Genomic DNA, 8,378 nt, shown 5'->3' with positions numbered 1-8,378 from the left:
TCCTGGTGATGTTTTGGACGATCAAAAGTCCGTATTTATTTTATTTCAACGGACTTGATGTCCTCTTGCGAAATATTAAACTACCTCGAATTTTATTTAAAAATGATTTCTAAAGATCATATTCCCTCAACTCTATTTAATTACCTGAACAATGAATATTATTTTAGATCTTCATTTAAAAAGGGAGAAGTATTATCCAACATTTATTTTATTTTAAAACCAATTATTTTATGTATTATTAAAGATTACTTTAAATTACTTAAACATAAATTAGTTGAGGAATATTATCTCAATATTCTTTTAAAACATAATTATTCGAGGTTTAATTATTTAACAATTGATATTTAATTTTTAATTATTTATTAAAGGATTTATTTATGATTTAAAAATCATAAAACCCGATTTATAATACTTTCTGATTTTCGGAAAAATCATTCGAATAATTTCAGATCCTCGAAGAATATTATCTCGACTTATTTTAAATATTTTGAATATAGTTTCAAAAGAAACTTCCCCTTATTTAATTATATGTTGACAACATTCAACTCACATCCTTAGTACTTCCTCCGAAAAATTCGGAAGTACGTATACATATACATATATGCGCTAATAAAACAAATTGTTTCTATCAACAAGCAAAATGCTTGGGGGAACTTCGATGTGGTTCGAGTTCTCGAGATATGATAGAATTCTTTTAAAGGACAAGGGAGGGGTAGACTGTGGCGCCCTCCAAACCCGGGTCAGAAGTTTGGGGTCCACACACACACACCTTATTTATAACCTGCTTATAACAATAATAAAGATAATAATAATATGCAGTGACCCTACTTACCAACTACCAGGGACCGCAATAGGTTAAAGTATGTACACAAGCCACACACACACTTTATATTATAAACGTCCAAATCCCAACTATTTAAACTCAGAACTAAGTATTAAACATTTTTCCAAACTGGTTCCTAGCTATCGCACTGGATTGGGGATCCTCGCTACCAACTGGTTCCTTCTTAACTGGAAAAGAACATAAACAACATCGCTCAAATAAGCTAACTAGCTCAGCAAGTCTCAATGACAAGACTGAGAATAATGATCATCAAGTGGAAAGGGTTATGATATCAAGTGAACAATGAATTATCATTTAGAATTGGATATTATATTTTTATTTTAAAAACCAAGGTTAGGCTGCTGATCAGTCACGTACTAACCCCGAGCAAAGCACACAGCACTGCTCTAACTACTGGATCCAAGGCACACATTGGCCTAACTTGACCATTAATATGGTCTGACCACGAATCTGGTCCATAATTTTATAAAAACAATCCAATTCTAACATGATAAATGAATAAACAATGTAAAGCAATAAACATAATCATAAATAACAATGGATGTTTATTAATAAAATGGTTTCAATCTTCACAAAGGATCAATGTGGCAATTTCAAAGCTTGGCTGTTAAGTAATGAAAAAAGTGGATAACAAAGGAATCAACGTTTCAAGGTTTCAAGGATTTGGTTTCTCAAAGCATAAGGTACAACGGTTTAAATATGTAAGTAATCCGGTTCTGTGTTTGGTATTTAGTTTGTATGTATTTATGGAGTAGTATCGTATATGTATGGTTCATATTTGGGTATACAACAATCAATGGTTTAGAAAGAATAAGGTTTACGACTCAAAATCAATAACTGGAATCAGGGTTTAGGGTTCAGTGCTTCAAAGCACTTGCAATATAAAACAGGACTATCACGTAACTACAATATATTTCGAGAAAGTTCAGAACACTTGCCTGGTACTAGCTTGCTATACTGCACTAACTTCCAATTACAACCGTCTATTCCTCGACTATCCGTTTCCCTTTCCTACGCCTTGCCTCTTCTGCTCACATATCATAAGCATCTATCAATATTCAACTCATACGATTCTATTCGATACACAGTTCTATCTACCCTTCGTTTTACCCAAATCCGATTAACGGATTGAAAATTACGTAATAAACAAGCAAACACCGAACATATAGACCGATAATCAATCAACAAGTCACATATAACACGTAACACGTCAAACAATCAATGATATATTATTTATAAAGGAGTCTCGGGTTGTAAACAGGCTTTCAAATATATAAAATGATTTTTAAAATATTTTTTAGAATTAAAACGGGTCGTTGGATAAATTTTAAAGCAATAAACAAGGTTCGGTTAGCCAAATCTGGTTCCAAAACAATTTTATAATAATTATTGAGCCTTGAAACCAATTTAAAATAATATTGTAAAGCTCGAAACTATTTTTTGGAATTTTTAAATCATTTTTAAATAATTAAATCCAATTAAATAATTAACTAAAATCAATTAATAATTAATTAAATCAATTAATCAATTAATTTTCAATTTAATTGACCAATTAATTAATTAACTATTAACTAAAATTAATTAACTAATTAATTCAGATTTATTTTTGAATTAAAAATAAATTTTGGAATTAAAATAATAATTTTTGAAATTTTCAGAAATTAAAAATGAATTTTTATAATTAAAATAAATAGAAAATATGATTTTTAAACATTTTTAAAACATGAATCCTATCTTTGCAAACTCTGAAAACTTTAGGGACCAAACTGCATCGTCCCCAAAAGTTTAGGTATCAAACTGTAATTTTACAGGGGGGTCGCCGGAAAATGCCCTGTCTCGCCGGAGAAGACGATTCAGGGATGCTCAGGCCACCACCACCTCCAGATATGATCTACACCACACCAGGAATCTAACCATTCCATCAAATCACACAACCCATCCCTGAGTTGGCCGGAATTTGGCCGAGAAGTTCGCCGGTTTTCGGCGAACTCGACGTGAACTTAAAATCACAACTCCCTTCGATTCACAAATCCTCTGTTAACGAGCTATATACCAATCGATTGCAAATTTCATAAGGAACACAACCCACTATATATCAACAGCTAATAACCCCTAGATAAAAAAGCCCTAAATTTCAATTAAGAACATTCATACGGGTTATAAACCCTAATTTCCAAAATTCGAAAATCAAACTCAATTTTGAACATGTTATTGAACTCCAAATCAGTCATATAATATATCAAAATCATCAGGAAAACAAGCTCTACAACATGCAATCATCAAATCATTCAAACAATCATCCGAACAAAAAATCATATTTTTAATTAAAATAATTCAAAAATAATAAAAATTATAGAAAAATAACCTTGATTTCTGCAGGTGTATGGATCACATATTCTGAAAGTACTCCTCAAGACCTTCGATTTGGTTACTCGAGCTTTCCAAACAGAGATTACTAACACCTCGATTTGTTGGTTTGATTTTCAGAAAGGTTTATGAATATATGAATTTTCTCTATAAAAAACTATATAATTACTGTTTGCAAATGATTTTCGGCACGAAATAAAATACGGTAAAGGCTATTTATAATTACGAAAAATTAGTATCCCGTAGGATCATTCCGGATACAAAATGGTACGTTTATTTATAAAAACTGATCCAAACGGTACCGGTTTTCGGGATAATTATCCAAATCAGTACAATTTGTACTGCGGTCTTGGTCTCAATACCTGGTTATACGTATTACGAGGTGATAATTGTGATAGTTCAATAAAAAGATCTCGTTTATCAAAAATACGAGTTTTATTGATTTACCGAAACGAATAATGTATCGAAAATGTTGCGCCGGGACCCGCACATGATAAACCATACTCCGGATCGAAAAAGTCGAAATATGGAAAATGCTCGAAATATTGCAATTAGGACAGTAAGGAGTTCTCGGAAGAGTTTCGGGTTATAAAAATGTAAAAACGGATGACGTCGGTTGGTTCCCGATTGTATAAAATAGTTTTTAAATACTCGGAAAAAGATTTTATAAAATCCATATATTTCCTATAAAATCATAAATCAACATAAAAATAAATAGGAATATATGACAATTATTTATATTTTATTTTGGTCATAAAAATTAAAATACTCAATTAATATTATTTTTAAACATTCCAACACATTTAACACTTAACAAATAATTCACAGAATAAATACTAAACATACATAATAATTATTTATTAGAAAAATAATTACACGGTATATCCCAGATATTACATCCTTCCCCCCTTAAAAGGATTCTGTCCTCAGAATCTCCTAAGAAAACAAATGAGGGTACTTTTCTTTCATATCACTTTCTAACTCCCATGTTGACTCTTCAACCTTTGGGTTTCTCCACAATACTCTTACTAACTTTACCACTTTATTTCTTAATACTTTCTCTCTTTCCTCTAGAATCTCTATCGGACTCTCTACATATGACAAATCTTCCTGAAGCTCTATTGGCTCATATTCTTTTACATGCATAGAGTCTGGGTTATACTTCTTAAGCATCGATACGTGAAAAATATTGTGAATGTGCTCCATGTGCGGAGGTAACGCCAACTCGTAAGCTACTTTGCCAACGCGCTTTAAAATCTCAAAAGGTCCAACATATCTTGGGCTCAGTTTTCCTTTCTTTCCAAATCTCGTCAATCCCTTCCACGGTGATACTTTCAGTAATACCAAATTTCCTTCTTCGAATTCCATATTTTTCCTTGATTGCTCTGCATACTTCCTTTGACGGTCTTATGCTGCTATCAATCTCTTCTGGATAACTTCAACAACTTCCGTCGTCTGCTATACTAATTCAGGTCCAAGTATTTTATGTTCTCCTACTTCGTTCCAATATACGGGAGATCGACATTTGCGTCCATAAAGAGCTTCATAGGGTGGCATTCCAATACTAGCGTGATAACTGTTGTTGTAAGCAAATTCTACCAGGGGTAAATGCTCGTCCCAATTTCCTTTGAAATCAATAGCACAAACACGTAACATGTCTTCGATTGTCTGGATCGTTCTCTCACTCTGGCCGTCCATCTGCGGATGGTAAGTCGTACTCATATTCAGTCTCGTTTCCAAACATAATTGAAAACTCTTCCAAAATCTTGAATTAAATCTCGGATCTCGATCTGATACGATAGACACAGGAACTCCATAACGAACTACAATTTCTTTCAAGTACATATGGACTAACCTGTCGAGTGGAAATCTTTCATTTATAGGCAGAAAATGAGCTGACTTGGTAAGTCTATCCACTATAACCCAGATGGCATCATGATTAGCTTTTGTCCTTGGTAATCCAACTATGAAATCCATGGCAATATGCTCCCACTTCCACTTTGGAATCTCCAATAGTTGTAGCAATCCACTTGGTCTCTGATGCTCTGCTTTAACTCTTTGACATGTATAACATTTGTTAACCCATTCTGCAATTTCCCTCTTCATATCTGGCCACCAATAATTTTCCTTTAAATCTCTGTACATCTTGGTACTCCCTGGATGGATTGAATACCTTGAACTATGAGCTTCCTGTAAAATTTCATTCTTCAACTCCGTTACTGGTGGAATCCAAATTCTAGAAGAAAACCTAAGAATACCTTGATCGTCCTTTTGCGTGAACAATTCTTCACCTACCAAACGATTTTTGTCCTGATCCATTACTTCTTCTTGACACTTCTTTATCTTCTCTAACAACTCCGGCTGGAAAGTCATACTATACACTTTTGCTTCATCAGGCTTGCAAATTCTAATTTCCAATTCCAATTTCTGAAATTCATTATATATCTCTTCGGGTACTGATAATACACTTAACTTTTATTTCCTACTTAACGCGTCCGCTACAATTTTCTTTACCGGGATGTTAGTTAATCGTGCAGTCGTAGTCCTTAATCAACTCTAACCACCTCCTATGTCTCATATTAAGCTCCTTCTGTGTGAATATGTACTTCAAGCTTTATGATCCGTGTAAATCTCGTATTTTACTCCATATAGATAATGTCTCCAAATTTTCAAAGCAAAACTATGGCTGCTAGCTCCAAATCATGAGTAGGATATTTTTGTTCGTGTGGTTTCAGTTGCCTTGATGCATACGCAATCACCTTATCGTGCTGCATCAGAACGCATCCGAGTCCTTTATGGGAAGCATCGCTATAGATTACGAAATTTCCTTGATCATCTGAAAGTGACAAAACAGGTGTCGTGATTAATTTTCACTTCAATTTCTGAAAACTTTCTTCACATTTATCGTTCCATATAAACTTTTCATTCTTTCGTGTAAGCTTCGTTAATGGTGTTGCAATCCTTGAGAAATTTTGAACGAATCGACGATATTATCCCGCTCATCCCAAGAAACTTCTTACTTCTGTTGGTGTTCTCGGTCTTTCCCAATTTGTAATTGCCTCAATCTTTGCTGGGTCCACTTTGATCCCTTCATTACTGACTATGTGTCCTAAGAACTGAACTTCCTGTAGCCAAAACTCACACTTCGAGAATTTAGCGTATAACTTCTTTCTCCTTAAAATCTCCAAAGCTGTTCTTAAATGTTCCGCATGATCCTCTTCTGCCTTTGAATAAATCAAAATATCGTCTATAAACACAATAACAAACTTGTCCAAGTATTGCTTGAAAATTCTGTTCATCAGGTCCATAAACGCTGCCGGGGCATTGGTCAATCCAAAAGACATTACTAAAAATTCATAATGTCCGTACCTTGCTCTGAAAGCTGTCTTTGGTATATCTTATGGCTTAATCTTTAGTTGATGATATCCTGATCTCAAATCAATCTTGGAGAAGTACTTGGCTCCTTTCAATTGGTCAAACAAATCATCAATTCTAGGTAACAGATACTTGTTCTTGATTGTAAGCTTGTTGAGCTCCCTATAGTCGATGCACAGTCTCATGCTTCCATCCTTCTTCTTGACAAATAATACCGGTGCACCCCACGGGGATACACTAGGTCTGATTACTCCTTTCTCTAGCAACTCTTGCAATTGCTTTGCTAGTTCCTTCATCTTAACGGGAGCCATTCTGTACGGGGCCTTGGATACCGGTTCCGTTCCAGGTGCTAAGTCGATTACAAATTCAATTTCTCTATCTGGAGGAAGTCCTGGTAACTCATCGAGAAACACGTCTGGAAATTCATTAACTACTGGAATCTCTTCAAGTTTTGGTGGCTCCTGACTTCTATCAATCACATATGCAACAAAATGCTCGCATCCTTGTCGTAGTAACTTCTTGGCTTGAATCATCGTTAAGAACTTCTTTGCTTGCTTCTGGCCCTTGAAAGTTACTATCCTCTCGTCTGGTGTCTTCACCATTACCTTCTTATTTCGACAATCTATCTGGGCATCGTGCTTAGATAACCAATCCATTCCTAAGATAAAGTCAAATTCCCCTAACTTAAATGGTATCAAATCTACACAAAACTTAGTACCAGAAATCTCAATCTCACAATTTCCACAAACTTGATTAACAGATACACGTTCTTGATTTGCCAATTCTACAGTCATTATTTCATTTAAATTGTTATGTATATGTTGTGTACTTGATGATTTCATGAACAAAACACCTTGGTAGATTTTACTTAGTGAAAATATAGCACTCGACGGATAAGGATTATAGTCCCGACGGATAACTCATTTTAGTCCCAATGGATGATGACTTATTATCCATCGAGTGAGTAGCTTATGTAACAATAAGTCTGTAGCACATTTCTGCATACACATTATTTAGAATCTGTAGTAGTACCTAAGTCATGTTGACTGTAAATAGATATGCAGAATAGGTTGATTAATTGTACATAGATGATGTCTTATAATTCTGCATAAATGAAATGAAGTCAAGTGCCTGATTGCTACCCGACGGATAAACAACAATGAATTCGACGGATGATTAACAACCCGACGGATGATCATTAACTCGATGGATGATCATAAACCCGACGGATAAAGAATTTAAATATCTGTTGACAGTGATAACACAGTCACATGCGTCGAGTGTATGCAAATGGAATGTGGTAGCCTATTCAACTGGGTTTTAGGGGACAAAGAAGCATTGCCATTTCCATGCTATTATGAAGATATTCAAAGATGCTGAAATAGAGTAATGAAGTAGCATTGTATTAGACTTGATAATTTTGTTTTATTATCTTGTCTTATTGTTTTATAATCTTGGTGATATATAAACCAAGAAGCAATAAATAGAATAGTAACTAAGGAACTAAGAAACTTAGATAGAAAGAGAGAAACATTTGTAAGCTGTATTCTTAGCATTTCTCTCATTTTTAGTTGTTATCATTTTGTAAGCAGGTGTTAGCTTTTTGCACACAGAGTTCTCTCAATATATATTATATATCTCTGGTGGAATCATTCAAATCCACCAGAAAGTTTTTAAAGACTCTTGTTTTTAATTACTTGTGTTTTGATTCATTTCAAGGAACTATTCTGCATTCTGCTAATCAATTCACACGTATATATATATATATTTGAGTTATAACATTTTTATTCAA

The sequence above is a fragment of the Apium graveolens genome, chromosome 11 (genome assembly GCF_009905375.1).
Source record: "Apium graveolens cultivar Ventura chromosome 11, ASM990537v1, whole genome shotgun sequence".
NCBI classification, from domain to species: domain Eukaryota; kingdom Viridiplantae; phylum Streptophyta; class Magnoliopsida; order Apiales; family Apiaceae; genus Apium; species Apium graveolens.
This window is presented reverse-complemented; position numbering follows the sequence as displayed.